Source organism: Ixodes scapularis, unplaced genomic scaffold (genome assembly GCF_016920785.2).
Source record: "Ixodes scapularis isolate PalLabHiFi unplaced genomic scaffold, ASM1692078v2 PGA_scaffold11__112_contigs__length_91849675, whole genome shotgun sequence".
In the NCBI taxonomy this organism is placed as follows: domain Eukaryota; kingdom Metazoa; phylum Arthropoda; class Arachnida; order Ixodida; family Ixodidae; genus Ixodes; species Ixodes scapularis.
Window position 1 is genome coordinate 76,726,838 of NW_024609837.1, and position 18,534 is coordinate 76,745,371.

General features: G+C 46.4%; 1 pseudogene; it reads right to left on the bottom strand.

Annotated features, from left to right (window-relative positions):
- Window positions 1-15,633: 15,633 nt before the first annotated feature.
- On the bottom strand, window positions 15,634-16,218 carry LOC120837291 (annotated as a pseudogene).
- Between the last annotated feature and the right edge of the window lie 2,316 nt (window positions 16,219-18,534).

Genomic DNA, 18,534 nt, shown 5'->3' on the forward strand with positions numbered 1-18,534 from the left:
TGTATGGTGCACTTATTTACTAACCCTCTGGCAGTACTTCACTGTAAAGGTTAGGCGAGAAAAAAAAAACGCGCATTGACTAGTGTCAAAATACACAGAAAAAAAAAAGTGTTTAAACTGCTTCCTCCTCAGCTGATATGCAAAGGGAGAAATCACGTGGTCGTGTTTCACCGGAACCCAAAATTATCCCAGCAGTCTGAGAGTCAGCAAGGGCAAAGCTCTGAATAAAATGCATGCTTCACATTTTGGCAAGTGCCAACAACTATAAAGTATAAAATGCATGTAAGCAATTTAGCGAGCAACAAGAAAAGTGATGGCGACCCTTTTTGCTATCGCTCGATCAGCTGCACGACGAGGCAGGCCACATGAAAGCGACGGGAGCAAGCGACCGAGGCGATGAGCAAAGCATTCTAGAAATCCAAAAACCGAGCAATGAGAGCTCTCCGTCGCTCATTGCCGTCGCTTGCTAAATCGCGTACATACGGTTCAGCTTGAATTGTATGAACGCGAGAGACACATGCAACTCACTTCCAAATGCCTTTCATTTCAGGGCTACACTGCCCTTTGCGTCCAAGTGCTGCACGGGCCTCGTGCACTGGCACTTCGACACCACTTAAGAAACTAACACAAACATATCCAGGGGTTTTAGGTTGGGTTAGCCATCCTACAGAAAGGTGCTGCTTGGTTAATAGACGATTCGCTATTTTCCCGAGCGCCCCGGCCCGCCCGCGAGGAATTGTGGGAGAGATTGTCCTCGCCAGGCCGCTCTGCCTTGAGATCGCATTGCATTGTCGCTTGCCTTCTCTTAATCCTGTTTTTCGATTCCATTACATATTTTTATCTATTTCAGTGTTTTTTTATCGCTTCTAAGGCTTTCTATTCTCTTCTGTGCACAATATTTCTTGTATATATATATATATATATAGTATTTGTGTCTTTATTTTGCCTTTCTCGATGGGAGTGCCGACGGACAACATGCCGCTTCGCGCGTCGTTTCCCGGTATGAGTACTACCATTGCTACAGATTCCTATCGCGCTGTTAGCTGTTCTTGTTGGTTCAATTAGACCCGCGTACAGTCGAGAGGAGCCGTTTATGAACACCCGCGCACATGTCATAGGGATAGGCACAGCTCTCAATCAACTATCGTGATGCGAGAGCCGAGCGTGCTGTGATTTGGCCACCCACGCTCACTCCATTTACTCGCACTGTAGCGAATGCCTTCGAGTGCCGCTTACTGAACTAAGATACAGCACACCGCTGTATCTTAGGGGGGCAGGACAGGGCCCGAGGGTGGGGCCCTGCCCTGCCCCCCTCTCCCCCCCGCGGATCTCACCAGGGGGGGCACAAGCCTCGATGCCCCCCTGAAGTCTATGCCTATGCTTAGAAGCAATAAAATATACATTGGAATAGATAAGGACATGTAATGGAATCGAAAAACAGAGGATTAAGAGGAGGCTAGCCACAAGGCAATGCAATCTCAAGGCAGAGCGGCTAGGCGAGGTACAGTCTCTCGCACAAATCTTCGTGCTTGGGGGATTTTGCAAAAGGGCTATTTATATCAAGTTCAAAATGAACAGCACTCTTCATTGATGGCTGATTCACACGACGAACTGATCCACAGACGGATTGATCATGTCCGCGGTTCGTCCGTCTCCCAAGCGCATCCACACGAAGGAGCAGACACGCAAATGACAGCCAGGACGAGCCGAACATGTTTGCGACCACACTGTGGCACTGTTGGCCAAGATCGAAATCGACATTTGCTGCTTTGAACAAGAACTGTGCGCCACTGTTACGTGCAGAGTGAGACATAACACCATGATAGGCTTAGTGCGAAGTGCCACTAGCCTTACTGAACCAGAACATGGCAGAGACACAAGCATGGTCCTGCTCGAGGAGACTTTGGCGTGGAGGCGGTGAAGTCCTGGACCTGCTAAGCGGCATTTGGAGATGCCTCCACTCACTTTGCACTTGCGCCTTCAGTACACCACAGCCACAAGAAAGGTCTTGCTGGGTGAAAGATTGATTGGAGATTCAAAGTGAATGCGGCGTGGTAAACGCGTCTTTACAGAAGCTTTTCGACGCAGATGAGTACCAGATTCTGCGTCGTGTCAGTTGGGCAAAGTTCCTCACGCCAAACTTTTTGATATGAGAAATGAAATGAAAGAATATTTTGTTGCAATAGTTTGGGTCATTTTTCTTTAAAAGTCTTACTTGCAACTTTCAGGAAAGCACAAGCATTACAGACCAGCTGCCCTCACAATCATGAACCCCCCCCCCCCCTTTCTCTTCCTGGCAGTTGCTGTCGGTGAGTAACCTGATAGCCTTGGGCTTTTCCGCTTTTCTAATAGAAATTAGTGGTTCTTGTACATGTGCAAAAGTGAAAAGAATGCTACTGCCATGTTTGTCAGTTTTGTAACTCTTTATTCCCTCAGACCGCAAATTTGCCTTCAGCTTGGTTCACATGCACAGCACATTTATGGCATCTTGTATCCAAAAATATATATTGTGGGTTGGATGTGTGTTGGGGGGGGGGGGGGGGGGCATTACTTTGCCGGTTGAGTTAATAGGCAGGAGATTGCGAGAAACAAAAGGGTAGATAAATTACAACCGTCACTTTTACTATGAAAACCTTTTAATACAGGACTGGCGAAAAAATGAGAACATGAAAAGGTATGACGTCCCGTCCTCCTCTTACTCTTTACTTTCTGTAACCTAGTATGGTAATTTAGGATCATATACTACTACATAAGATTCAACGACGTGGAAGGTTATGGTGCACCTTAACCCATTTTGGACGAGCCTCGCTCGTCCACCTAGGGTTGTTCCTAAACCGTTTAGGATGGGTGTAACTCATCCGCGCACTATACCTCGCCCCTTGGCTCTTTTTGGACATCCCAGGCTTGTCCCGAGCATAGTTTGCGGTGCTGCTCAAAGATGGCAGCATGTATTTTTTTTATTGTACACATTTTTAAGGATGGCGACTGATTGTGGAGACATGTGCAGCTTGGGCTGTACGTGCAATAAATATAGAAAAAACAACTTAGGATCAAAAACTGAAGAAAAAAAAACGGTTAAGGTAAACAGTATGCAACATTATTATGCAGTTTCCTCGTTCCTTCGACAATGTCTAATTGGATACGAGACACACTTTTATGACGTGCAGGCAACGTCAACAAAAATGTTTGGCATGAAATGACACGCCAAAAATACAATATAAGATAGCTATACTGCTAGGACCCATTGTATGTTCCTGTAACCCTGCTAGATTTGTTTTGAGAATGGCGCGATAGTTTCGTGGATAAATCCACTTAAATGTGAATCCCTCGGAGGGGCGGATCCAAGCAGAACTGGAGGCTGGCTTTGTAGCCAGCCTCCAGCGCGATGTCTCCTTGCACGCACTGACAGATTTGACTATGTTGGCGTCTCGAGCTTCAGTTTTCTCGTTTACCTTCCACGTTTCGAACATGCGGTTTGTGATGATTACGTCTACGACATCGCTCGCCTTGTCAGAGTGTTCGACATTGATTGCAGCAGCGTTGAGTATGATTGCTATCAAGAGATGTTGAAAGCTGTTCATTTTGACTGCGACCCGCTGGCGACAAACTCCAGTGACGGCGAGTTACGGACGAACTCGTTGTGGTCACTGTCGGCCGGGGATATCTCGCAGGCGCATGCAGGGTGGAAGGTCAACGGGCCGGCGCCGAGAGCGAGAAAAGCATTTGGGTTACCGAGTTGCGCGAGCGGTTTTGATCGTACCGCGGCGAGGAGAGCTTGGGCGATCATGGGGGCCCCTAGAATGAGAGAGCGTTCATGGTCACATGCTTTATGGGCACCATGATGTGACTAACTTGGGCAGTGTTGCCTGGTCGCCAGATGAAAATGATACAAATTCGTAACTTAAATAGTGCAATTACCAGAGCTCTAAAATTGCCTAACTTGGTGTATATTCTAAGTAGTCTATGAGCAATCCATTTCAAGAATAATAGATCCGTTTAATTTTCGTGTTATAACCCCTTTAAGTCACCGCAAACTCCGCTGTCCACTTATTGCCAATTCACATGAACTTACCCGCAGATAAATTGATCAAGTGACAAGACGTCCATGGAACATCAGTCCTCCAAGCACATCCATACGGAGGAGACGAGCAGATGATAGCGAGGACAAACTGAACCAATTCCTGGCCCTGCATTTCCGCAAAATGCCAACATCGAATTGTGGCACAGTTTTCCAAGGTCAGAAGCGATGTTTGCGACTACGATCACTGTGCTATTATGAAAAAGTATTGTGTGCTGCTGTTACATACCGAGCAAGACAAAGCATCATGACAGGCTTAGCGTGAAGCGCTACTAGCTTTACTGACCATATGGCACGAGTATCGTCCTGCTGCAGGAGGCTTCAGCGTCTAAGTGATGAAGTCCTGGTGTTGCGGAGGGGCATTTGGAAATGCCTTCACGCACTGCTTGCTTGTGCACCACTCTTCAGCACACTACAGCCGTAAGAAAGGTCTTGGCTGGGTTGAAAACGGGGTGGACATGCAGGGAAGCTTGCAGCTTGCTAGGCAAGTTTTCACTGAAGCTTCTTGACACCAACCCGGAGGAGTACCCGGAGGAGACGCGAGCCTTCGGCGTTGCTTCAACTCGCAGTGTGGTGGTGTGGTTCTCAAAATGGGCACTTATACTCATTTTCATACATAGCGTGCAAAGCTGTCAAAGGTACTGAAGTGGTGTGCATGAAAATACAGGAGAAAAAAAAGTGTTCCTGGGCGCGTTTCGTGGACGAGTGGTAGGGCTGCTCTGGCGATACCGACGTCTCGGCGGCAGTGGTTCAAACACACTAGGCGCGCAGCTTTTTTTTTTTTTTTTTTTTTTTTTTTTTTTTTGGGGGGGGGGGGGGGGCATTTTTTGTGCAAGATTGTGCACATTGCCAAACTGCATATTTCAATTCCTCCTTTCTTCTTGCTTTTTATTTATAAGTCGCCGAGAGGCCATATTTCTACCATATGCTCTGCCGCTTTGCAAGTGTTATTTGCGTCCAGCACCGAGTTATATTTTTCTTTCGTGCAGCGTGGTATGAGGAATCTCACTGATAGCAGCCTTGCCCCAAAATTTATAATAGGACGTTAATCGACAATATTTGTAGCCTTAACAGTTTATTTTCAAATAGCTGTCAAAGGTAGGAATCCCCCTCTCGGTGTACTTGCGATGCACCTTCAGGCGAAAGGCGTTGCGTGTGAATTCGGCATGCTTGATAGTCCCCGTGCTCGAAACTTCTACATGGCGAGGTCTTCACGATCGACTTCTCCGGGAAGCCCGTTCTTGTACTCGCGTACACGTTGGCGATTACCTGCTTGCACTCTTCAAGGTCTGCGGACAACGAATCTTCGAAAATATCCGAGCGGGAGAGGTACTTGGGCTTGCTGCGTAAGACGCCATCTTCTCAAAACCAGCCAGTGCCACACAACCCGAAAAGCCGCAGCGGCTGCCGTACGGACGAAAACGAAAACAATTTAAAGTAGTTTACATTATCTTTTCCTTTTTATCGAAAAAAATTTGTGCTCCATCGAAATCATAACACTACTATCAGTTGCTAGCCCCAAGAGGCACATGTTTCGACTTTTTTATAAGTATTTTCGTAGGGGACGCACTATTTTATGGGGTGAAAGTAGACACGGTCAGCGATGCAAACCGGTGCGCTAGCTTTGACTGCGTTGTATGCTACGTATGAAACGGAGTATAGTCTTGAATAAGCTGCTGCACCTCCACTCACTCCCAGAGACGCACGTCACGACAGTTCTAGAATATGTAAAATGCAGACGCAGGATTCAGTTTCGAATAATATGCACGACGCGAAACTTGTTGAATCTCGTATAAAATGAATTCTCAAAACGAGTACTCGCAGGTGTAGCTATGTGGAAATATGCCCGCTTCTTATGGAGCGAACCCAGGTTCGATGCAAAAAGTAAACATACTGTTTTTTGCTGGTTTTTTTTACAATTATTCTTGAGAAAAGTGAATGTCGACGAAACTTTGTGCACTATTTTTTTTCCTTTCCATTCTAATTTTTTTTTTTTTGCAAAATTATTATTGAAAAAAATATGTCGACAAAGCTTTGAACTAAATGGTGTCGGACTCCCTTTCTAGAGGTGCATGGAAAAACGGCGGGGCTTGGGTTGCCGGCTGGACGCCGCGAAGCAGCATTCATACTTTTTGTTTTCGGTAGGGCAAATGCTGCTGACCTGTGACTCTTGTTGAGAAGGGGAAGAGTCAAAACAGAGTCACACAAAAAATTGACTCTCTAAGAGAGTCGTAAACTGTCAAAGAAAGTCATGGAAGCAGTGACTCGTTTTGGACTCCTTTTTTTTAAGAGTGTGGGGAACATTGTTGGGCACTGGGGACCATTTTTAGTGTATGTAAGATACACTAAAAATAGCTCCCCAGTGCCAACGAATGACTTTACAATAGCCGGCGTTCCACGTGGTCAGATGTCGCGATTCAGGCGGTTGGTCCTCGAAGACCCGTCAAAAAGCACGAGCGAGCGCGAGTATCGCGGTCGTCACAAAGTCCTGGCCGCTGAACCTTCTGCAGACTGTCAAGCTGTAGACGGACCTGCAACAGAACGAGCATCTGCCACATTCACCAACGCAGTTGTGACACCACCAAGGTTGCGGGCTGACGACAACATAACACATCTACGGTGCCATCAGGTGGAACTCGATGAACCACTTTTTTAGGACGTGCTAGGCACATCACTTGGAGGAGCGTTACAGGCACCATGTCAGTAGTGAAGACAACATCATTCTTTTTTTTTTCCCCGGTGCGTCATTTCTGATCAGCGAAGAACGCATGGCGTGTCACCAAGGGGGGGGGGGGGGGGGGCTTGTTTTCTAACGCATGAATGGCAAACAAACAACGGACTCATCTAAGCTTATCCGACGCACCTCCGATGTCTCAACCGCGTTTTTGTTGTCCAGGTGCCGACCCGAGCAGACCGGAAACAGCTTACACGAGAAGAGCGGCACGCAAGGAAGGGGACGAAATGAATGAGTGAGCCGGTCGGATTGCTTTTAGACGTCCCTTGAGACGCTTGCATTTTTTCGCTTTATTTACTGCCACGGGATGCATCCGGCAGGTCGGACCCTCGATTTGTAAGAGGGTTCTTGGTGGCAGGGGTCCAGACTGTGTGATATCGAGTGGGACAAAGATGGCTTCCATAATGTAGTGTGCGCCTCCAGGGACGTGGTCATTAACCCCTTCACCCCCGCCGCTTTTAATCTTGCAGCACCCGCGGCCACCACGTATATCATGCAACTGTTTGGGATTGCCAATGACGAAATGGATGTGTCGCCGGCAGTAGGAAACGACGATAAATTGTATCGCCATAGAATGTGGCTGTATCGCGAAATATTTGCTCGATGGTTTGACGCGCGGTTGTCGATGTCAGTGTAGGTTTCTGGACGGAGAAAAGATTAATAACGTGTGGTCCAGCCTCAACATTACCGGAAATAAATACCAGACTGGGGATTTGAGTGATCGGAGACAAAATGTCCATGTCGGTCAGGCACCCTTTATGTGTCGCGTCGAAACAAGCAATAGATTGGTTTCTGGTGTATACTTCAGAAGATTCTTCTGCATCCTGTACCTCGTCTCATCTTAAGTTGAGACGTAGCCTGCGCTACGAGCTGAAGGAACTAATCAGACAGCGTTAGAAGTGCCCCATCATGGTGTTCGTCATGATGATGCACGTGTTGTATCATAACTGGATCTATCAAAAGTAGAAAAGTCCCAGTGACTTTCGCTTTTCACGCGGCTTCGTTGTTCCCATTTGCTTGTAGTGGCGGCTGCGTCTGGACTTAAGCTGAAAAGAAGTATACAGCCACTGAGAAACGTGCGTTTACATTGTCAGCGCCCCATTTCCTGGTTTTCTTATGGGCGCCGCCATTTTGTCGCCTTGTGCAGAGTGGGCCAAGTAGAGCGATCTCGTCAAGCGAACTGCTCAGGCGCGCGCATTCCGGAAGTGCTGCCTCCGCAATGTTAATTAGTTGTAGTCACCGCTTCTGGGCCTCCCAATGCAGAGGGCTGCGGTGCGCGTACATCATCGTCTGAGACTGCCCAGAATCGTAATGGATTTTTTTGTCTTGTGCAGAGGCGTAGACTTTCCTTTTTCCCGGGGGGAGGGGGGGGGGGGGGGGGGGCAGGATGAGAAGTTCTTCGGAGGGGAGGGGGAGGGGGGGGGGGGGCTGCTCTCCGTTACCTTTTCGCCAGAACTGAAGATTGAAGCTAACGAAAGCACGCTGGGATTCCATTTCCCATATATTTTGTCAATAAAGGCAACGTGGGCGTGATTTTATTTACATGCCACTACTAGAAGCTCGTTACGTGGCACGTAAACAGCGTCTGTGTAAGGATCATGGCCCGAGCCCGTGAAGGGGGGGACACGAGCCCCGATGCCCCTCCGAAGTCTGCGCCTATTTGTGTGTATTTCATAAGATTGTGTTGTTTGTGATGCTTCAGCTTGTCTGCAAGCTCAGAAAAGTAGTTTTTGCTGTCTTATTATTTTAGAATCGTTTTGACGTCTGCTGCCGTGGCCGAGTTTTTTACGCGGTGGTCCCACTGCGTTAGCGGGAAGAGCCACCGTCACTACTCGAGCACTCCGGCTGCTTATACGTCTCAATGAACTTGGAAACACGCGAACATCTAGTTCAATAGCATCTAGTTCAATGGGTTTTTCAGATCCTTTTTATGCCAAAAAGTATTCGCAAAACCAGATAAAGAAATAAAATACATTCGAGGGGCCACTGGCTCGGTGTAGAACAGCTGAACGGCATCGAGTGTGTCGGTGGGAAACGGAGCTTAGTAGTTTTCAGGCTTGTGCGTAACCTTTAATCGATAATGTGAAGCGCTAATTAGACACTCTCGGGCTACGATAGTTTTCTTAATGTCAGTTCAATCTTACTGAGCCTGTGCGACATGGTGCAGATGAACTGCAGAAAAAAGCCTGCGCACAACCAAGAAACGATCTACAGAAACACCATGCGTGCTGCGCCGTAACCACCAGCGTCTGTCAAAAAGCTGCAACCATCCGAAATAGAACAAAAAAAATGTTGGTTCGAGATAAGTTTTTGCGTACAATATTTCTTAAATTTCTTTTTATTTTCGAAAGCTCCGAACGCTAGCTAACAGTCGCCCAACGGTGGCTTTTTCTTTTTTCTGCGGTCTCAACTGGTGTTTGTTTAAATGGATCAATAACACCAGCCAAAATTAAGTTGTGGCAAAATAGACCACCACAAGGAGGGTGTGTATCATTGCTGTTTTTTGGCGGTAAGTTTTGCACTTCTAAGTTGCATTATGCTGTATGTAAACGTTTTGCTAATAATAAGATAAACCACATTCGAAAATGTTGGTTTCGTTTCCAGCAATACATATCCGTAATCACAGCTTTTTTTAGTGATTGTCGTGATCTTTTAAATCACAGTTGCATTTTTTATATGTCGTCGCAATAACAGTTATAACCAGGGAAATACATCGAGCGAAGTGTGAACTAAAAAAGGCCGCCGGCCAAGCAGCGCGCAGGTCCTGATTTAGGTAGGGCACTACGGAGCAAGTGCTCAGGGAGATTCTAACGCAAACACTTCGGCACACCCTACTATTTCTCGTGCCCTGTAACATTTTACTCTTTAGCAAACGTTTTTACACAGTATATATAAATTATAAAGCAAATCGCGACACAAATCGAAAACGCTATTTCTCCTGGCGTTCTGTCCGTCTCTGTTTACCTTTCTTGGCCACTCTTGTCGGAGGTTGCTCTCCTTTGGGAAGACATCCAATTGGAGGCCTTCTTGCCGGGTGCTGCTATCGTAATACTTAGGAACGCAACAGGTGAATCCACCCATTGAAAATCATGCGTAAACTGCCCATTAAAAGTCTCGTTATAACCCTAAAATTTCCAAACGCCATGCATGCAACGCGGACTGACGTGGTCGGAAAAATGGGATAATTACGGATACCAGAGAACGCACAGCGGCAGTGGTAGCGTCGTGCAACTCCTGGTGAGTTCGGTCTATGGGCGATCGCTTTTATTAAAAAAATACTCCTTCGTGAGCATTGGCCACAGCGTCAAAAAACTGGGGCGATACTTTTTTTCCATTCTGTCACGGGCTGGTAAATCTTTTCTGAAAATTGCAAAAAAAAAAAAAAAACGTTTATTTTTGCGTTTGTGTATTTATATTTTTTTTTTTGGGGGGGGGGTGTTAAAAAGCGCATAAAATGACTGGCAACAATAAATTTAGGCACCAAGACTGTTTGAAGTATCGTTACTTCCAATCGTATACCTTATTTACTGCCACTACTCCAGCGGTGTGTCTTACTTCCCTGCAAGGTAAACGCAAAAATACTCGAAAAGCCGGGAGACGTCATAATTAAAATAAGAACACCGACTTGACATAGCAGAAAAAACTATTTCATTAGACGTTTCGCCTCCCATGCGGGAGGCATCATCAGTACTTACACAGCAAATGCAAGGTTCAACCTTGACTCAACGCTATTTATCACGAATGTCCCTGTAAGCTTCGTGGAGAGGGCCGCGGTTTTTGTTGCACACGGATGTGTCCCTGTAAGCCTGAACTTAAGAGAGGTGGAAACTCATGAAATTGTAAAAGCGATATCAATTTGGTGACGGACGCGTCCTGCAATAATTGTGCGCCCGCGCGCATGCGCGTTATTGACTTGTAAGAAGGAGAGACGGAGAGCAGTGGGGACGTTTAAAGACGATCTTCGCTTTCGCCTTGTCCTCGCAGCTTGTACACACGAACTCGACTCTCTGACATATGATGCCACTTACGGTGGCGCTGCTCTCAGCACCGCGCATGCGCAAAAGCTTTGTCTCATGCGAACCTGGTTTCTGCGCGCGCAGCGCCGACGCCTGGTGCGGGCAAACCCAGATTTGTTTGTAATCAGAGCGATGGTCTATTGCAAAATACGCGGCACAAAAAACCCCCGATCCCATTCGAGTAGCCGCAAAAACACCCTCATGTGTGCAAAAATGTTGCAAAAGCCAGGTGTATTCGATTAAAAAGTTTACTCTGGCTTATTATAACAAATTGGTAATAACAAGGTTCAGACGTTTCGCCACCTATGCAGGTGGCATCTTCAGTACATACTGAAGATGCCAAACCCCCTAGGCTTCTGCCAAACCGGTCGGGACACGTACTCTCGTCCGGGTCAGGACGGCGTCTGCCGACCCGCCCAAGAGGAAGAACGGGGAAACCCGGAGAGCGGGGGCTAAAATTCTCCCGCTCCCCCCCTCCCCTCCTCCCGAACCAACCGGGCGATTCGCCCACGGCCCCAGCAGCACCATACGGTCTCTGTGAGGCGAAGTCTACTTATTACAAATGTCCCCGTAAATGTCCGGCAGAAAGCCGCGGTTAGTGTTGCACCCGGATGGGTCACGACTAATGAACCATGAATCAAGTAATCTCCTTGGGCCCCATCGCTGGTCTCGACCCAACGTCGCCACATCGTCCAGGTCAAACGTGTGCTCCGTCGTCCAGCAATGGTCGACAAGTTCAGTCGTTGATCGTGTCGCTTGCGTGGCCTGGCCTACGTCTCTTTTGTGTTCCTTCAGTCCCGTTGTCCTCGTCCTTCCTGTCTCGCCAATGTACGTAGCGTCACAATCGCCGCACTGCACTTTGTACACCACCCAGCTCTGGACGTCCGTAGGGGTGCGGTTCTTTGGCTTCGGGAACACAATCGCCAGAGTGTGATGAGGTTTAAACACAGTTTGTGTGGCCAACGGACGTAAGGCTCTCCTTACTGCGTCTGACAGGCCGCGAACATATAAGATAGACACAATCGATGCGTTATTTTCCCGTTACACGATTTCCTACAACCCTCTGCATGCGCTTCTTAGTATTGGCAATAAACGCCCTTCGATAGTGGCGTTCTTTTAAAGCATTAACTGCGTCGTTTAGTTCCAGCTTCCGGAGGCTCTCGTTTGAGGACGCTGCATCACAACGAGATCAAAACGTTCTCACAGCAGACCGCTTATGTTCCGTTTGGTTGTGGGAATTGTGGAACAAAAAATTACGACTGTCGCAAGGCTTGCGGTACGCTGCCGTCTCTATACTGCCGTTACCACCTCGGCGCACAAGTACGTCTAAAAAAGGCAAAAAAAAAAGCTTTCTTTGTCTCATAAATAAACTGAATGGCGTGGTGAACGTTGTTGAACGCCGCGTGGAAGTCAAGCAGGTTGGCCCGTTTTAAAATTACAAACGTGTCGTCCACGTACCTACAATACATCGCAACAAGAAAAGGTAGTGAGCTAAAAACCTCTGTTTCAACATGCTCTATAACCAAGGTTGCCACGGGAAAAGAAACATGACTTCCCATGGGACACCCTACAATTTGATGATAAATTACATCGGCAAAACTGAAGTAGGTTTGGTTCAAGCAAAACCGCAATAGAATAACAATCTCCTCCACGAGCAAGGGATCACGGCTTGCCAAGGTTGAATCATTCTTCAGAAACGCCTCAACTACATCAGCAGCCAAGCAAATGGGGACATTCTTAAACGAAGAAATAACATCAAATGACCACCATCATATCGTCGCTCCCCATCTGTTGAGTGCGTGCGTGCGTGCGTCGCGTGCGTGGCCAAGGCCACGCACCCGACACGATCAAAGACTGAACTTTTCGACCATTGCTGGACGATGGGGCACTCGTTTGACCTGCGGCGACGTTGGGTCGAGACCAGCGGTGGGGCCCAAGGAGATTAGTTGAATCATAGTTCAGTCGTCGTGACCCATCCGTGTGAAAAACTAACCGTGGCTTTCTGACGGACATTTACGGAGACATTTGTGATAACTAGACTTTGCCTCACAGAGACAGTACGGTGCTGCTGGGGCCGTGAGCGAATCTCTAGGCCGGTTCGGGAGGAGGGGGTGGAAGGACGAATGGGAAAACTTTAGCCCCCGCTCTCCTGGTTCCCCCTGTTCCTCCTCTTGGGCGGGTCGGAGGGCGCCGTCCCGACCGGGAGGAGAGTACGTGCCCCGACCGGTTTGGCAGAAGCCGAGGGGGGGGGGGGGGGGGGGGGGGGCTAGTCTCGAACGGTGTAAGGGAAAGGGGAGGGCGAGAGTAACTGGTTGACTGCCCGCCTCTGCTGTGTAAGTATGTACTGACGATGCCACCTGGCATACGTGGCGAGACGTCTAAACCTTGCTATTACCGATTTCTTATGTTGAGCCAGAGTAAACGTTTTAATCACCCTCATATGTGGACACACACTATAGCCAATTCAAATACTCTGTTTTACGTTAGGTCCGAACGTATAGCCAACGCTGTGATCAGACGAAGGCAAGCAAAAAGAGCAAAAAGGGCTTCATGATGGCCCTCGTTGTCTATGTGTTTGCTATCGAGTGAATGCGCCGTCACCCTGCGTATTTTTTTTTCTACGCTTGATTGGAAAGTGCAGACCTTTGCAAAAGTCGCCTTCTGCGCGCCTCCATTTTTGTCTGCTGGGCTGGCTAACGCCTTCTGAGCATGCGCTCTTGCTATGCTGTGCGGTATATCAGACGCATCTCACGGGTCCGCAGCTCGCTAACTCGCCATTTTTCACCCGGGTTATAAGCGATGCGAAGGTATATACCGCCTTCCCTGAGTAACTGTTGAGCAAAGACCTGCGCATTTAACGCGCACGTCGCGGCAACCGCAGATAGGGGTTAGCAGATGATATTTGCGGCCGATGACGCCATCTTGGAATGAAGCCTGTTAGCGGCGCCCCGGAGCGAGTCCGCCATCTCGCCTAATCACGAGAGTTGACGTTTTACGTAATACCGCGATTGGACAGTAGCGTGCGCGCTACTCCATCGCGCTCGAAGAGCTCCACGTTGAACACCGCTAAAGACCCAAACGGCCCACTAGCATTTCACAACAAAACGTTGGGGCTCCAATCTAAGCTGCGAAGGTAGTTGGTCAGCGAAGCTGCGGTATCAGCCGCAACGATTGCCTACTGCACTATACGAACTGCCGCCGCAGGTCGGAGCACGCCGCCGCTAGTCGTACTGCCGTTTCTTTTCCCTTTGCCGCTCCTAGTATTCGCGCTGCTCCTCGGGAGTCCTAACTATGCGTGGCAATTCATCACGGTAATGCAGCAAGAATGAAATCAGTTGCGATACTACCGTTTGATCTTACGTTTAAGCACAGCGGATGTTACGAACCATCAGGGCCAATCGGAGGCTGTGTGAGTGTCACGTGACCTTAGAGAGGGGGCACAGCGACGCGCGGAAAGCTTATCACGGGCCACGTCCACAAAACGGGATTGGCTAAGATAGCTCGTAGCATCCGCTGCGTCAGGACGTAAGGTCAAACGGGGTATAGGCGGGTTCTTTTATAAATGAAAGGCTTGTGACGTCACTCCCCACGTCGCAAGCTGCCGTCGCCGCGGCACATTGGCCAACAGTAATCTTCACCGGGAACGTATGCGGTGAGCGCTGCGAGCTTCGCATCGTTTTCAGGAGCTCCTTATGATTCATTATATGATTAGGATGCTTGTTTTGTGCTTATTCTTTATTGAAACGAATGTTGTGCTGTATGTTGTATATGTGGTGTTTGTACTTTTCGCTTCAATCTTCTGAAGTCTTTTTTTCCGGAAGAACGCCGACGCGAAAACACTCGCGGGGAGAAGGAACGTGCTTCGCATGTTCTCATGAGCCGTTATCATTATTATGCGGTTTGCACTTCACACGACGGCTTCGAATAACGTCAACCCCTTTCGAAGCAGTTGCAAACCCTAATATTTACCGGAACGCGTGGGAGGGTGTTCCTATTCTTCACACGCGCCTTAGCATCCATCATATGGTTTTGATGCTTGCTTTGTTGATGCTTGTTTTGTGGCTTTCTTTATTGAAACGGATACTGAGCTGTATGCTGTACGCCTGATTTCAAAGGAGATATGCTGTTTTGCCTTCAATTGTTCGCCGGAAGTTTCTTGCTTACAACGCCAACGACACGAAAACGTTTTTGGCTAATAAAAATATACAATTAACTTAGCTGTAACAAAAACAAACAAAAAAAAACTCTCTGTGTTTTTTCTAACACATCCAACGTTTCGCACAATCCTTACACCTCACACATATTTCCTACATCAATTCTGCTGAAAGCAAAGAACCCACTGCAAATATTTTACTCCACACCGGCTCAAAGCAAATCTCATTCAACGGGCCTTTCCACAACGCAGGAATTACCGCTTTTAACCTTGTAAATCGCAAAACATTTTGTCTGATCGTTTGCATTTTTTTTTGCAGATAACAACAATATGATTTTGCTTGTAGTACCGTCATTAGTCGTTCCTTTCACTTTCAGGATGGACTGGCCTTGCAGCGCCTTTTGTAAAAATACATGCAAATGACCCCACAGTGTGCTGCGATTGACAGCGGGAGCTTCTGCGTTGTGGAAACGCATGTTGGAGGATATCTGTCTTCAGCCTGTTTATTTATTTATTTATTTTAAATACCCCCAACCCTTTTGGGTTATTGCAGGAGGGGGTACAATGAAATGCACAATGATACGTGCACGAACGTTATACATTTGATAATCATAAATGCACTGCTACTGAGAGTGACAATAGAGAGGTGGAGCTAATCATCAGTAAACCAATCCATGAAAATTTCCTCAAATGTGTAGAGAAAAGAGACGCCGGGAAGAACACTTAAAGGCAGCCTATTCCATTCTTCAATGGTCTTCACAAGGAACGAGTATTTATAGATGTCAATATTAGGTATACAAGGTTCAACTGATAAGTCATTCTTTAAGTGTCGGGACCGTCTACCAGGGGGTCTTATGTCGTTTTGCGTGTCGATAATAAGATGGTTAAAATACAGTAGATAAAAAAATTTTAGTCGTGTAATTTTACGCCTGAATGCTAAAGAGGATAACTGGGCATCTCTTAGCAGTGCCTAAACAGACTTGTTTCTATTATATCTAGAAAATATAAACCTGGCAGCAAACCTTTGAATACGCTCCAACTTGCTTATTTGGGTTCGTGTTTGGGGGTCCCTTATTATTGATGCATACTCTAAGGTTGGGCTCACCAAGTTTTCATAAACATTCGTTCTGACATCAGAGTTCGGCCCTCCAAAAGATCTCCTCATGAAAAAAATGTTTCTATATGCAGAATCTCATACATTTCCACTATGCGTGTTCCAGTTGAGATCACTTGAAATTTTAACACCGAGATACTTAAAAGTGTTAGAACGCTACAGTTTTATACTAGTTATCTCGTACGAAAACACTAAAGGAGACTTCTTTTTGTTTACACTTGCGACAGTTTTCTTATCAAAACTGATGCGCATATTCCACCTCTCACACCATCGCAAAATGGTCAACAAGGAACGATTCAACAAGATTTGATCGTCAGCACTCTCCACAGTGATGTAAACCAAACAATAGTCAGCAAACAATCGTACTTCCAAAGCCGAATCAATATCTTGAGCGATATCGTTAACATAAATTAAAAATAAAATAGGACCCAAAACAGAACCCTGGGGTACGCCAGACGAGACAGGCAAAACAGATGACCCATGGCCGTCTATTTGAACATACTGCGTCCGATCAGAAAGATATGACTTGATTCAAGAAACCAAGTTCTTATCAACACCAAGACGCAGTAATTTCTCGAGTAACTTGCTATGTATGACTCTGTCGAATGCCTTAAATAGGTCAATAGACACAACATCGACTTAGCCACGTGCGTTTAGCTCTTCATCAAACTGATGCGTTGATTCAAATAGCTGAGTAATAGTCGGGAGATCCCTGCGGAAACCGTGCTGTTTGTTGTAGAAAAGATTGTTGTTTTCGATGAAATCCACTAGCCGTTTACAAATAATGTGCTCGAGCATTTTCCGTGAATTTGATGTCAACGAAATTGGTGTGTAGTTTCTACGCTAAGAAGTTTGCCCGATTTGTGAATTTGTACAACTTTGGCGGTTGGCCAGTCATTTGGTAAGCGACATTCGTCGAGAGATTTCTGAAAGATGCTAGTCAGAAAGTGGGATACCGGATCGGCAATCGCGTCTGAATGTTCGGTACAATCACTGAAATGTTTTTGTTTGTTTTTTTCTTGAGAAAAGACAATAGTTTTTTTTTTTTGTTGTTTTTTTTTTTTTTTGCCGTCAGGAGGAATGATGTAGGAGACGAGTGTGAGGAAATAAGTAATTTGGTATAGGATACCTAACAAAACCCGTAAAAACTGGCAAGCAGGAATTAAAGAAAAACAATATGCGTTTAATATCCGATATTTATTAAGTAAACAAAAAATACCGTGTTTTTTTTTCTTTTAAAAAAGGAAGAGTCGCGAAAAAAGAAAAGCTGCTGTTGTACCTACTTGACGATGTACCGCAAAACCATCACCACCCCCCCCCCCCCCCCCCCCCCCGCCACCAAAAAAAAAAATATATCGCTGCAAAATTTGCAGTTCGAAACTTACCCGTGGTTTTATGTAAATTTTATTTATTTATTTATTTATTTATTTATTATTTATTTATACATACATGATTTGACCTCCAATAAGCACACATGCTAGGAGTGGAGGGGAACACAGTGGTCCAACAGACGAGAATGCCCAGACAACAAAAAAAAAACGGAAATACAATAGCAAGAATGCACATTTATCTATATAAAGAAGGCAAGGTGCTAACTACAACTGCACACAACAAGCATAAAATGGCAATTACGAAGTGTCAAGCACAAAGCTATCAACCATTAAACAAAATAGAATGTAAAGCAATATACGGGACCGTAATTAAATTAACAAAATCATGTCTTCAACAAACACAAAAGTTTGTGATCGCAAAAAAAAAAAATATCGTCGAAAACAAATTAGATAAATCAAACGTCATTTTCCTGCTTGCGTAGTATCCCAATGCTGCAGGAACGTAGGCTGGAGTCCCACGCTCCATTTTGAAACTTCGCAATGCAGGAGACATAAGCTTAACTTATACAGTTCCACCGTATATATTATATACAGAAAAAAAAATGCAAACTTTAAATCTTTGAGTTTATTTCTGCTCGTAAAAGTCTCAAGATCGTCGTTGTCGGACGAAAGAAAAAGAGAAGGAAAAAGAAATGTAAAACCGTTTTGAAGAGGTTGTGGGCTCATCCATGCATCGCATTATGACGGAGGTGTTGCCACGTGTCGATAACCTCCTGAGGTGCATAATATCTTCTTCGTCAGTTTGAAATTTCTGCGTGCTTGTGTGTGTGTGTGTTTGGGGAGGGGGGGAGGGGGGACCATTGCCGCTACGCCTTTCTACTTTGTCCTCATTCCAAGAGCGTCTTGCGAAAGGCTTAGCTGGTGCGATGAAGCACGCCGGTCTCTGCACATCGCTCTTTCTTTTTTTCTTTTTTTTTTTTTGGGGGGGGGGGGGGGAGGGGGGGTTGTTGGCCTGAGGTGAGAGAGAGAGAAGTGGAGATGCTGGGTTTGCGCAAATTCCTGCTTTTCTGCAGGAACTCAACATGATCGATATAAAGCGGTTTCCCGA